The 21,036-nt window shown below is 37.3% G+C and overlaps 1 long non-coding RNA gene across 1 annotated transcript; it reads left to right on the top strand.

Moving 5' to 3' along the window:
* Positions 1-2,656: 2,656 nt before the first annotated feature.
* LOC119073043 lies at positions 2,657-10,894 on the top strand. Its single transcript, XR_005086979.1, has 3 exons — positions 2,657-2,789; positions 5,524-5,529; positions 10,883-10,894. It is a non-coding gene; the product is annotated as an uncharacterized LOC119073043 (long non-coding RNA).
* The last annotated feature ends 10,142 nt before the right edge of the window (positions 10,895-21,036 follow it).

Raw genomic sequence — 21,036 nt, 5'->3', positions numbered from 1 at the left:
CACAGCGCTCTATGTGAAATGTGAGTCAGTCCAGTCCACTTTCGCAGTCCCAAATAAATAATTGAATTAATTTTACAATGTTTCGTGATTTGGAGGCCTTAGTAGAAACGTGAAAAACTGTGCGCTATGCGTTGGTGTAAGTAAGATTATTTACAAAAGGGTGAATCAATATTAATATTATGTTATGATGTTTCTCGGTTTGTAGTAGCTTGAATTTCAAGTTTTGAAAGCCCTTAACAGATAGAGTTCCCTCTCATCTTTAATAATTACCACTTGAATGAAAAAATATATCAGGAGTCAAAGGATTGGCTATTCGCCCGCGCGGACAAATAGTCTGGACTCATGTGAATGGCTATTTGACCGCGCGTTCAAATAGTCTACACTGCTAGATCTGGCTATTCGCCCGCTAGCGGTCAAATAATCGTCACTGCTAGGAATGGCTATTCGCCCGCGCGGTCAAATAGTCGTCACTGCTAGGAATGGCTATTTGCCCGCGCGGTCGAATAGCATCACTCATTTTTTTTCATATCCAAAAAAAAGTTTTGTAGGTACAGCCACCTCAGAATGATTAGAAAGAAATTATGTGATTCCTTATATTTTTAAGTTCCAACGTTTCCACACATTTTGAACTTAATGCTAGCGTCATCTGTTCGACGCTGATTTACCGAAACAGAACTTTATGTCCACAACGATTCCGCACCAAATTCAAAATTTCTTGACAATTTTTTTTTAACCAATAAATAGTATAAAATCGATAAAATCAAAGAAGAAAATTTGTTTCGGAGCAATCAAACCTTACCGTAAGTTTCAATTACTCACAGACGTATCTCTAATCGAGGAAAATTGAAAATAATATTTTCGATTAATTCGACATCAACACATGGACGCTAAAAATGTAACAATGACCATTTAATCATTTGACATGTCTGAAAAGTTACAAAATGTACAAGTCAGTGTCAATGTAAAAAATTCGCATACGCATCATACGCATGCATGTGTGTATTTATTGTATTTTTCTACTAAACTAAAGTAACAGAATGTGGCTTCGATTAGGGATGGGAGACGTTTAAAATTATCGATAATATCAATCGAAAGAAATTATCGATAATCGATTAATCATATCGTTATCGATAATTTGATAATTATCGATAATTATAAAATATCGATATTTTAATATTTATCTGAAAATTCATGATAATATACCGATATACCGATATATAGGAATAAACCGATAAATATCGGAATTTCGGACCAAAATATCGATATATCGAATTATCGATATCTTGATAATTATCAAAATATCAATAATTATCGATTATCGATATTTTTTTGATAATTTTCGATAAAAAAAGTCGATGCCTAGCTTCGATATGAAGTAAATTGTTTTGATGACTGTGACTACAACTAATTGGTTAATATTTTGATGGACAAAATGTCGAAATAATTATAAATTATCAAAAGTTGTGTTGTTAACACACTTCAATTAAAATATGGAAAGTGATTCCTGCGCTACCCTTACAACACCTTGATGCATGACGTGAATGTTGTTTTTTCTTCTTCCTAATTTCTATCATTTGATCTATTTATTGTGCAATTGTCAATCAATCGTGTAGTCTTTGAAAGAAAATTTTCGGTGTTTGAATTTTGGATTCCTTTTTATAACTGTGCCATCAATTTTTATGGTAACATTTTTGTAAATCTTCTAGTTCAAATAAAATCGCAAGCAGAAAATGCAAATCAACAATTTTTTACATTCGTTAAAATAATTAAAAAACTTTCACGAAAATTTGTTTCGTTTCATTTCAAATATGTTCAATTGTAAGAGTTACAATTGTAACGTGAAATGTACTATACCCTCCATGATAAGCACTCTGAAAATTGGGGAATGCATTCAATACATTGTTTTTTTTTTGTTGTTGTTGACATTCGTATCATATTTTAGAAATTTTTCGATTCTCTAGTGGTGCTTCCAAAAGTAATGCCTTTTTGTGCATTTAAATTATTTCAAAGTTATTTAAATTTTGTTGTGTTATCGTACAACTTTCAATTGTTCAGCTGTGAATCTTTTCTTATTAAATTAAGTGGTGTAAGTAGCATAAAATCACGAATTTCTATCTGGTGATAAGTGTTTTCATACTTCCGACTTACTAGGTTAAGCTTTTAAAGGACGAATAACCTTTGCTCAGATAGGTTCAAAAGAATGGGCAAAGCTTTATGGAAAAGAATGTTCAAAAAGAGTAACACTACCCCGTCGGGCACTGTGCACTTTGGTAGGCACGGTGGTCCCGGAACGTGCAGAAATGTGCGGGTCAGAGCTCGAGGATGACCGGGGGCGAGCAAAGTAAAGCTTTCATACTCACCAACCTGCAGTAGCAAGCGTGGTGTTTTAATATATAATATATAATATATATAATTATACATTGCCACATATAATGCCAGAACGGGAAGCTAGTAGACGAATACGGTCGTCATGGATTGTCTTGTAAGAATAGTAAAGGATGGATTCCAGGACACGATGATGTTAACAATATCTTCTCGCATGCTTTTTCGTCAGCCGGTGTCCCTAATGTTTTGCAACCACCAGGGATTTCGAGGGACGATGGGAAGAGGCCATATGGAATGACGTTAATTCCGTAGAGTAGAGGAAAGTCACTGATATGGGACGTGACAGTTCGAGATACTTTAGCTCAGTCTTATTTGTCTATTTCGTCGACTAAGGCTGGAGCTGTCGCTGATCAAGCAGAGCGTAGGAAACATAATCATTATGTCGGTCTGAAAGAGAATCACTTGTTTAAACCAATAGCGTTCGAAAGTTTGGGTAGCTGTGGCCCAGAAACGAAAGCGTTTCTCGTAGTTTTAGGAAAGATGATGAAGAAGGCTTCCGGAGAGAAGAAGTCTTTAGATTACTTGCTTCAGAAGGTTTCTATATCGATACAGAGGCGGAATGCGGCTTGTATATAAGGAACTTTTGGAAAAAGAGTTGATGATTTTTATTTACTCTAGTTTTAATTTTCATATGAATATTCCTTTACTTGTGATGTAATGAAAAAGTTCCCACATGTAACGACCGCTTTCCGCGGGTGGAAAATGTACGTGTAACAACAATATTCCGGGTGGATAGGCAATAAAATAGGATATAGGAAATAGGAAAAATTCGATTAAGGCGATGTTGCATTGAGCGCGTAGACTAAAACTCTCGTTAAAACTTAAATAAATAATGAATAGGTGGTTTATAGTTGTATTGCTGGCACTTATATATTGAATTTCAGGAAAACGGTTGTATTGCTGAGGATTTATGCCAAATTAAATGAAAAAAAACTGGTTTCTTTCAAATAGCCAATTTGAACAATACAACCGTTTCCTGAAAAAAAAAATGAAGTTCTTCAGTTGCTACACAGTTTTTAAATAAAAAGCGCCAAAGTTAATCATCCATAACATATTTTGTATGAATTTACATTTATTTATTTTAAATTCGAAAAAAGACTACTCGAAATCTACGCAGTCTCAGTAAAAAACGATCTTTTCGAAAAGTTCGGCAAGCCTCGATTGTTCGTCTCATGTATCGATAATCTTATATTAAATCACCACACCCTAAGGTACATACCTGGTTTGTACATTCATTGATGATGATACAGACTACTCAGACAATCACGTCAACTTTAAAACAAGGCATCAGAACAGTCGGAGCGTTTGCTGCGACTTAGCCCCGTACAACCCGTAATCCTATTTCGTCCGCAACCATAATACGTCCGTAGCCCTAATAAGATCGGAACCCTAATACGTCTACAACCCTCTAATGCGTCTGTTACCAAAATGCAAGTCAAGTTGGGCATTGCCTTAGTGCAAGGGCCCAAATTTGAAACTTTTTTTGCCATCATTCTATTCGGCATTCAATTATCTCTCAAATGAAACAAAAACTAGCAAAATCGGATGAGATTTACTCGATTTATGTGCAAAAAACACTTAGGGCCGAGTAGCGGCCTTAGTCCAAGGGCCCTAATTTAAAACTTTTTTCGTCACGTTCTTTTCGGTATTCAATTACCTTCCATAAAAAACTAAAACAAGCAAAATCGGATGAGATTTACTCGATTTATGTGCAAAAAACACTTAGGGCCGAGTAACGACCTTTGAGCCCTCCCAACAAGCCCACGTTGCATCTTACCCAAAAACAATGTTCAGCAACTTTGTTCAACTCGTCAATACCTTTCATTTGATATATCACAAGCAGCTATTGCGTGCGTATTTCGGTAGATATCGTCGAAAGACTGAAAAACACCTATAGGGCCCTAGCTCTGGAGGGGCCGACCCTACCATGCCCATTTTCGAACTTGACCTTACTTTTGTCTATACCAATCGGGGAAAAAAAGAATTTTGAAAAAAGGTTGTGATTTACTCAAGCTAGAGGGGTCACGGACGGACGGACGGCGAGTCGTTACTCGGCCCTAAGTGTTTTTTGCACATAAATCGAGTAAATCTCATCCGATTTTGCTAGTTTTATTTTTTTATGAAAGGTAATTGAATACCGAAAAGAACGTGGCGAAAAAAGTTTCAAATTTGGTCTCTTGGACTAAGGCCGCTTCTCGGCCCTAAGTGTTTTTTGCACATAAATCGAGGAAATCTCATCCGATTTTGCTAGTTTTTGTTTCATTTGAGAGATAATTGAATGCCGAATAGAATGATGGCAAAAAAAAATTCAAATTTGGTCTCTTGGACTAAGGCCGCTACTCGGCCCTAAGTGTTTTTTTTTACACATAAATCAAGTAAATCTCATCCGATTTTACTAGTTTTTGTTTCATTTGAGAGATAATTGAATGCCGAATAGAATGATGGCAAAAAAAGTTTCAAATTTGGGCACTTGGACTAAGGCCGCTACTCGGCCCTAAGTGTTTTTTGCACATAAATCGAGTAAATCTCATCCGATTTTGCTAATTTTTGTTTTATTTGAGAGGTAATTGAATACCCAATGGAAAGTTTGCAAAAAATTTTGGGTTTCTAAAATATTGTCGTAAATTGTTGGTTTTTTTTGAGAGGTACTTCGTACGGGCTTTCGTAATTGCGCTATGCGCAATTATAAAAATGAACACTTTCAGTAAATTAGACCATGCCCAACTTGACTTGCATTTTGGTAACAGACGCATTAGAGGGTTGTAGACGTATTAGGGCTCCGGGCGTATTACGGCTACGGACGTATTATGGTTACGGACGAAATAGGATTACGGGTCGTACGGGGCTAAGTCGCAGCAAACGCTCCGACTGTTCTGATGCCTTGTTTTTATTGCGGATTCGTCATCTATGAACATAACCAAATGCTTTGCCCTTACTATCTGCTTCCAATTCGACGTGTTACAAACGGCATATTAATCTTATAAGCCCCCAGTACTTCGTACGGGGCTAAAAATGGTTTTAGCTACGACTTTTAATTGGGGGTGTTTATGACTATATACCATTTGTATGAGAGAACACCAAGTGTTCGCTATGAGAACACATTTCTGACCCATGACGAAAACCTCATTATTGTATTAGATTTGCGTCGAACGAGTTCATAGCAGAAATTCGTTAAGGTTTTAAGTCATGTAAAGTAACTAGTATTTGATGATGATAACAACAACTGTGTGTCGAAAGTTTGGCAATAAAAACTTGTACCAAATTTAACCACAAATCCAATCATTCAATAATCATAATATTTCAATCTGTTAGAAACAAACATCGGTCTATTCCGTAACTGCGTCATTGTAAGCTTATCTTTTTTGTTATCAAAATTTGGAAAAGATCGACGAATGTTTCTCACACAGTCTTGATTATTATTCTTCACATCAATAGAATATACCTATCACTATTGTTCTAAAACAAATGTTGCTTCAAATGATGCCATCTATGGACGTGTTGTGAAAGTTACTCCATTCTCCATTCACAATCATTTAGCAATGTTTTATGGAACTATATAATAAGCGATCACACACTAATATAACTGTACATGTTTAACAGATGATTTATGTATGCCTCTTGTTCAAGTGTTCATATTTTTAAATTTGCTTTATTGATAATGTCCATGATGAAGTAATCAAATATCGATTTAAAGCAATATAAAATAGAAACCGAGCAGAAACTTATAATAAGATAAAACTCGTTTTGATTCACAACACATCACATTTGAAAAAAAAGTACTATAGTTATTATAGGTATATGTGGGCAAGTTCCGGCACTGTTTTGACTTTTAGGCACTTGGCATAACAAAAATATTGATACCAGAAATATTGCAAGAACACTTACCTCAGAAAGTACACTCCAACGGCAACGCAAATTATTACAATAAAAAATAAAAAATAGGCCATTGGTTAATCGCTGGATTTGAATTTAATACAAGCTCTAATCGAAGAATCGATGAGTATGTAACAAACGCCAAACTGTGATCAAATGATTCCATCAATAGTGTCATAAAATTCCAAGCCCACAGAAACTTTTTTCGGTGGAACACCGAATTCAACTTCGTTTATAAATATGTTTGGTTTTGATATCTCAACAGAGTTGTATATTGATTTGAGCTACCGACCACATTATTTTTAATTTCTCTTCGCATTTTAGAATGTATATATGGCTTCGCATTAATTTTTATTTTTGTTTTTCGTTTTTAGCCCCGTACGAAGTACTGGGGGCTTATAAGATTAATATGCCGTTTGTAACACGTCGAATTCGAAGCAGACAGTAAGGGCAAAGCATTTGGTTATGTTAATAGATGACGAATCCGCAATAAAACAAGGCATCAGAACAGTCGGAGCGTTTGCTGCGACTTAGCCCCGTACGACCCGTAATCCTATTTCGTCCGTAACCATAATACGTCCGTAGCCGTAATACGCCCGGAACCCTAATACGTCTACAACCCTCTAATGCGTCTGTTACCAAAATGCAAGTCAAGTTGAGCATGGTCAAATTTACTGAACGTGTTCATTTTTAAAATTGCGCATAGCGCAATTACGAAAGCCCGTACGAAGTACCTCTCAAATAAAACCAACTATTTACGATATTATTTTAGAAACCCAAAATTTTTTGCCAACTTTCTATTGGGTATTCAATTATCTCTCAAATGAAACAAAAACTCGATTTATTTGCAAAAAACACTTAGGGCCCAGTAGCGGCCTTAGTCCAAGGTCCCAAATTTGAAACTTTTTTCGCCACGTTATTTTCGATATTCAATTACCTTCCATAAAAAACTAAATCTAGCAAAATCAGATGAGATTTACTCGATTTATGTGCTAAAAACACTTAGGGCCGAGTAACGACTTTTGAGCCCTCCCAACAAGCCCGCGCTGCATCTTACCCAAAAACAATGTTCGGCAACTTTGTTCTACTTGTCAATACCTTTCATTTGATATATCACAAGCAGCTATTGCGTGCGTATTTCGGTAGATATCGTCAAAAGACTGAAAAACACCTATAGGGCCCTAGCTCTGGAAGGGCCGACCCTACCATGCCCATTTTCGAACTTGACCTTACTTTTGTCGATATCAATCGGGAAAAAAAAGAATTTTGAAAAAAGGTTGTGGTTTGCTCAAGCTAGAGGGGTCACAGACGGACGGACGGACATTTTCAGCCCCGTACGAAGTACTGGGGGCTTATAAGATTAATATTCCGTTTGTAAAACGTCTAATTGGAAGCAGACAGTAAGGGCAAAGCATTTGGTTATGTTCATAGATGACGAATCTGCAATAAAAACAAGGCATCAGAACAGTCGGAGCGTTTGCTGCGACTTAGCCCCGTACGACCCGTAATCCTATTTCGTCCGTAACCATAATACGTCCGTAGCCGTAATACGCCCGTAACCCTAATACGTCTACAACCCTCTAATGCGTCTGTTACCAAAATGCAAGTCAAGTTGGGCATGGTCAAATTTACTAAAAGTGTTCATTTTTAAAATTGCGCATAGCGCCATTACGAAAGCCCGTACGAAGTACCTCTCAAATAAAACCAACAATTTACGACATTATTTTAGAAACACAAAAATTTTTGCCAACCTTCTATTGGGTATTCAATTATCTCTCAAATGAAACAAAAACTAGCAAAATCGGATGAGATTTACTCGATTTATGTGCAAAAAACACTTAGGACAGAGTAGCGGCCTTAGTCCAAGGGCCCAAATTTGAAAGTTTTTTTGCCACGTTCTTTTCGGTATTCAACTACCTTCCATAAAAAACTAAATCTAGCAAAATCGGATGAGATTTACTCGATTTATGTGCAAAAAACACTTAGGGCCAAGTAACGACCTTTGAGCGGCGACCAGAATTATCGCCCAGGGAATTATCGCCCAGACAGATTTTTTCAAAAATTAATTGGTATTATCACCCGGGGAATTATCGCCCAGGAACTATCACCCAGCTCGATGGGAATTATCACCCGGGGAATTTTCGCCCAGGAATTATCACCCAGCTCGATAGGAATTATCACCCAGGGAACTATCACCCAGGAATTATCACCCAGACTAACTGTGAACTTTCACCCGGGGAATTATCACCCAGCTATCTGGTAATTATTCCCCAGCTAGTTAAAGCTGAGGAATTACGGCCCAGTAAATTTAGAATTATCACCCAGCTATTAGAAATTGAGGAATTATCGCCCAGTGAATTTGGAATTATCACCCAGCTATCTGAGATTGAGGAATTATCGCCCAGTGAACTTGAAATTATCACCCAGCTAACTGAAATTGAGGAATTATCGCCCAGAAATTTGTGTTCAAAGTATTACCGAGTCAGCAGTAACTTTTCAACTATGTTAAAAGATTTATCACATTTTCGATATACACATCTTTTACTCCTATTAATTTGGTAAAACATTATCTATAGTAGAGAAAGATAACTTCCTCTGTGTGTAACCTTTAATGCGAATTTACGTCTGATCTAATCAATTGTGCACCTTCTTGTGTTAATCTCATTCGACCTAATCGATTGTGCATCGTCTTAGGGGAATGCACATTTGATTCAATCGATTCACCTAAGACGATGCACAATCGATTGAATGAAACATCTAGGTTAACTAATTGTGCATCAACTTAGAAGCACCTACAATTAGTCTAGCAAATTGTGCATCTTAAATGGATGCACATTTAGCATAACTAATTGTGCATCAACTTAGAGGCATCTACAATTAGTCTAGCAAATTGTGCATCATCTTAAATGGATGCACATTTAGTTTAACTAATTGTGCATCAACTTAGAAGCACCTACAATTAGTCTAGCAAATTGTGCATCATCTTAAATGGATGCACATTTAGGTTAACTAATTGTGCATCAACTTAGAACCACCTACAATTAGTCCAGCAAATTGTGCATCATCTTAAATGGATGCTCATTTAGGTTAACTACAGGTACTCAATTATATTATGACTATGGGATTGTAGGATTCATTCCTTTTACATCCTACACACTTCCCACATTCAATTGAACCAACGAACTCAATTTCATTTTTGATTTTGTCGATTGGCACCATTGACATACAAGTGGTTAGTTCTCATTATCTGCTTGTGGTGGCACCATATACTTTGCGTGTCCAAGCATTTAAAGAAGTACTAGGTAGCGTCAATCAAAATTCTAAAAGAACAGTTTAGATCACATCTGATTTGATCGCAAAGGCAGTAAGCAATTTAGAAGGTTTTTTTTGTGCATTATATGTATTTTACATGCTACATGCGTCGAAAACGGTACTTTTCATGTTTCACGCACTAATTTCGACTTCCAAAGCATGCAAAAACCACTCGGGATAAAAAGATGAAATGTCTCGTTTTCGCGTGTTTATTGACCTCGGCTACGCCTCGGATCAACAAAATTCACACGAAAACTCTACTTTTCATTTTTTTATCCCAAGAACTGTAAAATACAAATGCTTTTCTGATCTTTCAAACGTGAGAAGCAAGTTCGTGTGAAATGGGAGATATGTAAAACGCTAATGAAATACATGTATAGAATGAATGAAATGAATTGGATGAAATAAACCAACAAAAGCGGTAAAAACGTATGTTGATTGTTGAGTTTAAATTGGACAAAATTGCAAAATTCTAATCATAAGATGTTGTGCAACAAAATGACGATCGGCTGTACCTCCACCGCTTTTGATATCCGCCTTCTTGGTACATGACATATGCAAGATTCTTTTCATAACATTTTCATTGTTCATTTGTCAACAGATTGCGAAGTGACATTTCAGTTATTTTTAAGCTTTTCTTGATATCGCAAAAACTGCAGGTTATTTCATTATCTTTGGGAACACGGGTTCTCCAATTCAAATGAGTGATAGATCGTTGGATTCATCTTTGAATTCTAGAGAAGTCACATCTTTAATTTTTTCGATTGATTTTGTTGTTTTCGGTGCAAAGTGTTCAAAAGTGAAGGCTTGTCAGAGGGTCCCGTGGACCTTATTACGTTTTACCGTTTTATTTCTTTTTATTGACAAGCGAAAAAAAAGACTGCTCACCAAATATATAGTGTTCAGAGAGTCCACCTTCTCTGCAAAATTGATGTTCCAAGGGACTGACTGTGTAGTGTTGTAGCATGTCACCCACTATTGTTCCACATATATAAGATCCCAGTACTTCTGTGTTGCAAGCCTACAAAACCTGCAAGTCTTCGGAAAAAGGTTGCTGTAAAGTTGAAAATTTTAACTTTCTTTCTAGGGCTCTACTACTGGAACAGCGTCTGGAAGTGCAGTCATTTTTATCTACTTTTTTCCTTTTTCCGAAGACTTGCAGTTTCTGTAGGCTTGCCACACAGAAGACCTGGGATCTTATATATGTGAAACGATAGTGGGTGAGGCAGGCTAGAACACTACACAGTCAGTCCCGTGAAACATCAATTTTGCTGAGAAGGCGAGCACTATATTTTTGGTAGGTCTTCCCAAGACCGACATTAGTACAGCATAACAATGGTTTTAAATAATTATTTCTTGAGTAATTTCCGAAAAACTGTTCGCGGGACCCTCTGACAAGCCTTCACTTTTGAACGCTTTGCACCGAAAACAAACAAAATTAATCGAAAAAATTAAAGACGCGACTTCTCTAGAATTGAAAGACGAATCCAACGATCTATCACTCATTTGAATTGGAGAACCCGTGTTCCCAAAGATAATGAAATAACCTGCAGTTTTTGCGATATCACGAAAAGCTTAAAAATACACTGTTGACAAATGAACAATGAAAATGTTATGAAAAGAAGTTTGCATATGTATGTACCAAGAAGGCGGATATCAAAAACGGTGGAGGTACAGCCGATCGTCATTTTGTTGCACAACATCTTATGATTAGAATTTTGCTCTTTTGTCCAATTTAAACTCAACAATAAACATACGTTTTTACCGCTTTTGTTGGTTTTTTTCATCCAATTCATTCCATTCATTCTATACATGTATTTCATTAGCGTTTTACATTTCTCTCATTTCACACAAACTTGCTTCTCACGTTTGAAAGATCAGAAAAGCATTTGTATTTTACATTTCTTGTGATAAAAAGATGAAAAGTAGAGCTTTCGTGTGAATTTTGTTGATCCGAGGCGTAGCCGAGGTCAATAAACACGCGAAAACGAGACATTTCATCTTTTTATCCCGAGTGGTTTTTGCATGCTTTGGAAGTCGAAATTAGTGCGTGAAACATGAAAAGTACCGTTTTCGACGCATGTAGCATGTAAAATACATTTATTGCTTGCCACATGCGAAAATTGATTCATACATATCAATTTGGGCCCCACGAAAATGGTCGATTCCCTTAGGGATATTTGCGTGACACTTTCGTCAGGGAATCTATATTTTCGCGGGGTGCTCGAGTCATTCATGTAAAATCAGTTTTCGTTGGGTGCAGCCATATGAAAGTGAATGCGACATGAAAACGAGTATAATTATTGATGTTTTGTGTTTTTGGACAATTATTTTGCAGTGGCGAGAGTTCAGTGTGGCAAAAGAATTTCAATTCTTAAAAAGAAAAATCACAAAACTGAAAGCGTCAGCCATATTTGTTCTAGCAATAATTTCAATGTTTGTTATGAACACACATAGCGAGCACTTTTAGTTGCGCATTTTTCACTTAAATTCGAAAACACTTCACACATTGATTAATTTTAGACACAATTCATTTCACTTCACTGCAAAATTTTTCGTCTAAATAACAAAGACAACAAAATCATTGCTTAGAATGTATTATCATGGTACGGAATAACAATTCAATGACAACATGGCACCTGCTATAGTGTGATCACTTCGATCACTTTCGGTACGGTTGGTACTGCTGTACCAATACCAATATTTTCGGGATATTTTATGAAGAAGTATGAGCCGATTTCGGCTGTGTACTGGTTTTATAGTGCCGAAAAAATTTCTATTTGTTTTGTTGATTTTGTCTACGGAGATAGTTGTATTTAAATCAGCTTTTGTTGCTATTTATAGAAATTGATATGTAAGAATCAATTTTCGCATGGGCAAGCAATAAAATAGAATACAGTGCACCCTGCTGCAATGATTCATTACATGGTGGAACAATTTTGAAACTCGCAACTCACGCGTGTGTGTTTAAGCGCCTCGGTTTGAAAACTGTTATTTTGACGCGGGTAGTTACATACCTCGCCTTCGGCTCGATTATGCAAACTCTACCCTTGTCAAAATAACAGTTTCCAAACCTTGGCGCTTAAACACACACTTGTGAGTTGCTCGTATCTCAAAATTGTTCCCCCATGTAATGAATCATTTTCGCAGGGTGCACTGTAACCTACTAATAATGCACAAAAAAAACCTTCTAAATTGCTTACTGCCTTTGCGATCAAATCAGATGTGATCTAAACTGTTCTTTCAGAATTTTGATTGACGCTACCTAGTACTTCTTCAACTGCTTGGACACGCAAAGTATATGGTGCCACCACAAGCAGATAATGAGAACTAACCACTTGTATGTCAATGGTGCCAATCGACAAAATCAAAAATGAAATTGAATTCGTTGGTTCAATTGAATGTGGAAAGTGTGTAGGATGTAAAAGGAATGAATCCCACAACCGTAGTCATAATATAATTGGGTAACTGTAATTGTGCATCAACTTAGGGGCATCTACAATTAGTCTAACTAATTGTGCATCAACTTAGAGGCATCTACAATTAGTCTAATTAATTGCGCATCAACTTAGAGGCATCTACAATTAGTCTAGCAAATTGTGCATCATCTTAAATGGATGCACATTTAGTTTACCTAGTTGTGCATCAACTTAGAAGCACCTACAATTAGTCTAATTAATTGTGCATCATCTTAAATGGATGCACATTTAGTTTAACTAGACTTGCTAGACTAATTGTAGGTGCTTCTAAGTTGATGCACAATTTGCTAGACTAATTGTAGGTGCTTCTAAGTTGATGCACAATTAGTTAAACTAAATGTGCATCCATTTAAGATGATGCACAATTTGCCAGACTAATTGTAGATGCCTCTAAGTTGATGCACAATTAATTAGACTAATTGTAGATGCCTCTAAGTTGATGCACAATTAGTTAGACTAATTGTAGATGCCTCTAAGTTGATGCACAATTAATTAGACAAATTGTAGATGCTTCTAAGTTGATGCACAATTAGTTAACCTAAATGTGCATCCATTTAGATGATGCACAATTTGCTGGACTAATTGTAGATGCCTCTAAGTTGATGCACAATTTGCTAGACTAATTGTAGGTGCTTCTAAGTTGATGCACAATTTGCTAGACTAATTGTAGGTGCTTCTAAGCTGATGCACAATTAGTTAACCTAAATGTTTCATTCAATCGATTGTGCATTGTCTTAGGTGAATCGATTGAATCAAATGTGCATTCCCCTAAGACGATGCACAATCGATTAGGTCGAATGAGATTAACACAAGACGGTGCACAATTGATTAGATCAGACGTAAATTCGCATTAAAGTTTACACACTGAGGAAGTTATCTTTCTCTACTATAGATAATGTTTTACCAAATTAATAGGAGTAAAAGATGTGTATATCGAAAATGTGATAAATCTTTTAACATAGTTGAAAAGTTACTGCTGACTTGGTAATACTTTGAACACAAATTTCTGGGCGATAATTCCTCAATTTCAGATAGCTGGGTAATAATTCCAAATTCACTGGGCAGTAATTCCTCAATTTCAAATAGCTGGGTGATAATTCTAAATTTACTGGGCCGTAATTCCTCAGCTTTAACTAGCTGGGGAATAATTACCAGATAGCTGGGTGATAATTCCTGGGCGATAATTCCCCGGGTGAAAGTTCCCAGTTAGTCTGGGTGATAATTCCTGGGTGATAGTTCCCTGGGTGATAATTCCTATCGAGCTGGGCGATAATTCCTGGGCGAAAATTCCCCGGGTGATAATTCCCATCGAGCTGGGTGATAGTTCCTGGGCGATAATTCCCCGGGTGATAATACCAATTAATTTTTGAAAAAGTCTGTCTGGGCGATAATTCCCTGGGCGATAATACCCGTCACCGTCCAGGACAAGAACAATTTTCCTTCCAAAACCACTGATGAATTGATCACGAAAGTCCATAGTTCGGCACAGCGAAACAACATTGGAAATATGGTGAGTTATCCGTTTATCAACCAAACAACAGTGGTTGACGTCAGTGCCCCGGCCGAAATGCCGGTTTTGGTTGTGAACAATGAATCACCTGACAGTGATGACAACGCACCGGTACCGGACGCAAATTCGACAATGATCACCGAACGGAAAAAGTTTGCGAATATGACGTACGTGGCAGGTCTATCAGAAAAATTGTCCAAATCTGTCAACCGAATTGTTCCAAATCTGAAAATCGCACCAAAACCGGTGGCACAAGTTGGGGAACTTTTCACGGACATGAAACAAAAATTGACGGCTGACCAGCAGTCTTTTGTTATCTATAGAGTGAGATGCAAAAACTGCTCAAAATGGTACATCGGTGAAACGACGTGGTGTCTATGTGACAGATTTGCAACGCATATCTCTGATGTAAAAAACATGGGGGAAAATCCTAGAAAAACAGCGCTGGTCAAACATGTTTTCGACACTGGTCCGAACAACCATCAATTCGACTTCAACGGCAAAGAGATTTTGAAAAAAGTGCGGAAAAAAGGTGTCATGAAAATTCACGAGGCCAACCAGATTATCCTACATGACAACGAAACAGTCAACTTCAAATCAGATGCAGCGCACATTTCTCCAGTCTTCTTCAACATCATAAAAAACAACTCCAAAACTCCGAATGTAAACCCTCCGGCACCAACTTTGTACAGTAACCCACCTGCAACAGATGTTCTGACAAATGTTGACATAGGTCATGTCAACACAAACAACAACAATCAACACAATATTGAACCCAGATATAATCTGCGGCCAAGAAATCGAATTTAATTCAAAATTGTTGTGACATTAGAAGTAACATAAGTTTAAGAGAAGCTCAGCTTCAACATGTAGAGCCGATTCGTTTATGACCACTTATTGTTTTAGCCATGATTATGGTCGGTAACGACGACCGAATGCAAGGGGAAACAATAAACAAATTTTCGTAAACAAATCGTTTCATTGGTTGTCCACACAAGCATAACAAGATCAAGGAATTGATTGCTTTGAACCAGCTAAACAAACATCCAGTAAATTATTGGTCTATCTTCGGTTTCTTCCGTTGGACTCTGTCTTGCTGAAGAGAACAAATTCTCATAAAGTTCTGTTGCAATGTTTAATATCGCATTTCGATCCGTTTGGATCGTTCCTGTTTTGTCTCGTAATTTGAAGATTTCTTTTTTTGCGTTTGTCATTTTTCTCCGTAGGACTTTCATATTGCAGTTAGCTTCAATTGGACATTATATTTTCTTTCATCTGATCTCCTTGCTTTGTTGATACTTTTAGACAAGTTCCGGTATTCCACCGGGTGCTGCGGGAATTGGTCCACTTCGGAAATTTTGTATCTTTTGTATCCGACTATAATATGCTTGTCTGTCTGAGTCATTGAAAAATCTGCTCACAAAATGAAACTTAAATATTTCCAGACAACGTTCCTTTGTGTGGTCCCTTTACTTAAAATGGCTGTTAGCTAAAAATTTCGAATTTACAACACAATACTGAAATGGAAGTTTCAAATTTTCAATCAAAATTATTTCCATCGCAACATTTTTGATTGCATCGCTGCTGGTTACGTCTCAATTCAACATTTCTAAATTTCCAAATCGTTTGCGACCATAACGTATCCAGTCGAGACTACCACTTTATCACATAAACTCTATACAAACAAATTCATTCAAAATCAATCTAGTTACACATCAAATATCGCATTATACACGCGCACAAAGTATGCGCGTATGTTTTCATTGTAGTGTATTCGTGGACAGTTTTGTGGGCATTTTTATGATTTGCTGTTCATGCCCACAAATTTCAAAATTGAATACGAGCTAAAGTATTTACCGTAGTACAACCGAACTGGGGAAGATCGATAGAGTTCAAGAGTCTTCCCCGATCTTCCCCATAATAACATTCATAATTATTGGTTTTGATTGCGAACGAACTCAGTAAAAGGTATCGTTCCCGTGATATATATCACGGAGAACGACTATGTTTAGATAGTGCAAATATGTATAAAACCAATAATTATGAATGTTATTATGGGGAAGATCGGGAAGACTCTTGAGCTCTATCGATCTTCCCCAGTTCGGTTGTACTACGGTAAATACTTTAGCTCGTATTCAATTTTGAAATTTGTGGGCATGAACAGCAAATCATAAAAATGCCCACAAAACTGTCCACGAATACACTACAATGAAAACATACGCGCATACTTTGTGCGCGTGTATAATGCGATATTTGATGTGTAACTAGATTGATTTTGAATGAATTGTTTGTATAGAGTTTATGTGATAAAGTGGTAGTCTCGACTGGATACGTTATGGTCGCAAACGATTTGGAAATTTAGAAATGTTGAATTGAGACGTAACCAGCAGCGATGCAATCAAAAAATGTTGCGATGGAAATAATTTTGATTGAAAATTTGAAATTTCCATTTCAGTATTGTGTTGTAAATTCGAAATTTGTAGCTAACAGCCATTTTAAGTAAAGGGACCACACAAAGAAACGTTGTCTGGAAATATTTACGTTTCATTTTGTGAGCAGATTTTTCAATGACTCAGACAGACAAGCATATTATAGTCAGATACAAAAGATACAAAATTTCCGAAGTGGACCAATTCCCGCAGCACCCCGAATCTCGCCCTCCGTTTTTTACCAACTCTGCTCTGCTTGCGATCAGGTCTAATGTTTCTCTGCTGAGTTTTGATTCTTTCCCTTGGACGGATTTGCATTTGGATTTCATGAAACCCATTATTGTATCGACGATTTTGGTATTCATTCGTCCAATGTTCCACATTGATTGTTGACGTTATCTAAATTCGGCAGTCATTGTCGTAGCAAATTCTTCATTTTGTGTGTAAAGCCGTTGTACGTCAATCCTTTCACTTTTTTGAACTAGTTGTGATCTTTGAAATCTGGTATTTAACGTGACTCTTGCACGAACCATTCGGTGATCACTACCGGTTGAAAAATTGTTTAGGACCGTAACGTTCTTAACGGTTGACTTACAGCCAGTTATGATGTAATCGAACTCATTTTTCATTACACCATCTGCACTAGCCCAAGTCCATTTCCGTTGAGGCTTTCCTGCAAAAAATGAATTCATTGGACAAAGTGGGTAAGATTTAGTAAGTACCGTTGAAAACTAAACGTGGTTTCTTTCGACGCAAAAAATCACCGATCAATATTGTTGTGGGGTTTCTCCTTTCGAATCTTAAGTCCTGCTACTTCTTCGGCACATGAGTGACGGTGTCTGTTATTTGCACATTATTAATCTGAGTTAATATCTCATCCGATTATGCCTAGATTTAGGTTTTTTATGAAGCGGAATTGAAGTGACCCGGAAAATATAACGTCAGGCCGTAAAAAATGTTTCCATAATTTTGCGGCTCTTTGGACTAAGGGCCGCTACTTCGCCTCTACAGGGTTTTTTGCACACTAAATCCGATAAATTCTCATTCCCGATTTTGCTAGATTTAGTTTTTTATGGAAGGTAATTGAATACCGAAAAGAACGTGGCGAAAAAAGTTTCAAATTTGGGCCCTTGGACTAAGGCCGCTACTCGGCCCTAAGTGTTTTTTGCACATAAATCGAGTAAATCTCATCCGATTTTGCTAGTTTTTGTTTCATTTGAGAGATAATTGAATGCCGAATAGAATGATGGCGAAAAAAGTTTCAAATTTGGGCCCTTGGGCTAAGGCCACTTCTTCTTTTTCTTCTTCTTCTTTTTCAGCCTGTTTCTATCCACTGCTGGAATGTAGGCCTCTCCAACTTCTTTCCATTTCGTACGATCCATTGCCATTTGCTGCCAGTTTGTACCTGCAATATTCTTAATTCCGTTTGTCCATCTCTCTGGTGGTCTACCTATAGCTCGTCTTTTATATGGTCGCCAGTTCATGATCTTTTTGGTCCAACGTTCGTCTGTCCTTCTTGCAATATGTCCCGCCCAGCTCCATTTCAGAGATGCTATTCTTTCCATGACATCAACGACCCTGGTTTGTTGTCGAATCCATTGATTCGTCATTCTGTCTCTGAGTGTTTATTCCAAGCATACTCCGTTCCATGGCTCTTTGTGTCACTCTCAATTTATCTTCGGATGCTTTCGTTAAAGTTAACGTTTCCGCTCCATAAGTGAGCACTGGAAGGACACAAGTGTCGAAAACTTTGCGTTTCAGACTATTATTCATTTTGCTTTTGAAAATTAGTCTGAGTTTTCCAAACGCTGCCCATGCGAGACCAATCCTACGTCTTATTTCTGCAGTTTGGTTGTCCAGACCTAATTTCAGTTTATGTCCTAGATATACATAGCTGTCGACTCGTTCAATGACAGTGTCACCAATTTTGATTTCTCTATCGTCCCTGATGTTGGTCATGACTTTTGTTTTCGATAAGTTCATCTTGAGGCCAACTTTGATTGCCTCTTCACTTAACTGTTGTAGCATAAGCTGAGCCTGACCTATATTCGCTGCTATTGGTACAATGTCATCAGCGAAGCGGAGATTGCCCAGGTACTCTCCATTTATCTTTATTCCCATTTTACTCCAGTTTAACTTCCTAAAAACACTCTGCAGAATCGTCGTGAATAATTTCGGTGAAATAGTGTCACCCTGCCTTACACCTCGGCCGATTCTGAATTTCTCCGTGCTCTTATGAAGTTTTATACATGAAGTAGCATTTTTGTACACATATCGAATTGTGTTGGAGTATTATGAATAGCAAGACTATGTCGATGTTGTATTCACGACACTTCTCAATAAGCGTTCTCATCACCTGCAAATGGTCGTTTGTGCTGAAACCAGATCTGAAAGCAGCTTGTTCAACAGGTTGGTAGAAGTCGAACTTGTTAGTGTTCCTCTTCGTAATGATTTTCATAAACAACTTGTAGAGTGTTGACAATAGGCTTATGGGCCGGTAATTTTCCAGCTTTGTTATGTCTCCTTTTTTATGCAGCAATGTAATTACCGCATTTTCCCAGGCTTCTGGTACTTCTTCCCATTGGACACATTGATTAAACAAAGCCGTGATTGCCTTTAATAAGGAGTCTCCACCCAGTTTAATGGCTTCCACTGGAACACCATCTTCTCCGGGAGACTTTTTGTTTTTCATCTCGGCTACTGCGGCCTTGACTTCATCAACAGTTATGTCGGGCATATCCTCCGATCCCACGTTTCTTATTATTGGTCTATCTTCGGTTTCTTCCGTTGGACTCTGTCTTGCTGAAGAAAACAAATTCTCATAAAATTCTGTTGCAATGTTTAATATCGCATTTCGATCCGTTTGGATCGTTCCTGTTTTGTCTCGTAATTTGAAGATTTCTTTTTTGGCGTTTGTCATTTTTCTCCGTAGGACTTTCATATTGTTCACCATTCGATTATTCTCAATCCCAAAAAGTCCCAAAAAAGGTTTATATTACAAATTACGGCGGATACGAACAGAAAATTGTTTTTTCTTTACAAATTTATTGTTCACTGAATGTCTCAATAATTTTTTTGCAGTCGTTTTTTTCTAATTCGGAACGAGTCGACAGCTACGTATATCTAGGACATAAACTGAAGTTAGGTCTGGACAACCAAACTGCAGAAATAAGACGTAGGATTGGTCTTGCATGGACAGCGTTCGGAAAACTCAGACTAATTTTCAAAAGCAAAATGAACAATAGTCTGAAACGCAAAGTTTTCGACACTTGTGTCCTTCCAGTGCTCACTTATGGAGCGGAAACGTTAACTTTAACAAAAGCATCCGAAGATAAATTGAGAGTGACACAAAGAGCCATGGAACGGAGTATGCTTGGAATAACACTCAGAGACAGAATGACGAATCAATGGATTCGACAACAAACCAGGGTCGTTGATGTCATGGAAAGAATAGCGTCTCTGAAATGGAGCTGGGCGGGACATATTGCAAGAAGGACAGACGAACGTTGGACCAAAAAGATCATGAACTGGCGACCATATAAAAGACGAGCTATAGGTAGACCACCAGAGAGATGGACAAACGGAATTAAGAATATTGCAGGTACAAACTGGCAGCAAATGGCAATGGATCGTACGAAATGGAAAGAAGTTGGAGAGGCCTACATCCAGCAGTGGATAGAAACAGGCTGAAAAAGAAGAAGAAGAAGAAGAACACATTTGAGATTTTATAGAGTTTTAAAAGTCATCGATGTTCCCAGTCAAGAAAGTGTTTCCAGGTTATGATATTTTGGCACAAATTTGAAAATCCCTCAGCGAATTCAAAGTTCACGCCATAGACTGGGTATACAACTTAATTGACTGGGAACATCGATGACTCTTATAAATCTAAAATTGTGCTTTTTTAAGATGAACACACTGTACTTAGTTGAGAAGAAGTAGAATAATTATTTATGCAATAAAAACCGTGTACCTAAAAAAGCATTTAATGACCGAGTTTCATAAAACGTTTTTCTCAATAATGGCAATCCACTTGTCAACGGACATAAAT

The sequence above is a fragment of the Bradysia coprophila genome, unplaced genomic scaffold (assembly GCF_014529535.1).
Source record: "Bradysia coprophila strain Holo2 unplaced genomic scaffold, BU_Bcop_v1 contig_111, whole genome shotgun sequence".
NCBI classification, from domain to species: Eukaryota; Metazoa; Arthropoda; class Insecta; order Diptera; family Sciaridae; genus Bradysia; species Bradysia coprophila.
Note: the sequence above shows the minus strand (reverse complement) of the source record. Positions and strands in the feature narration are given on the sequence as shown.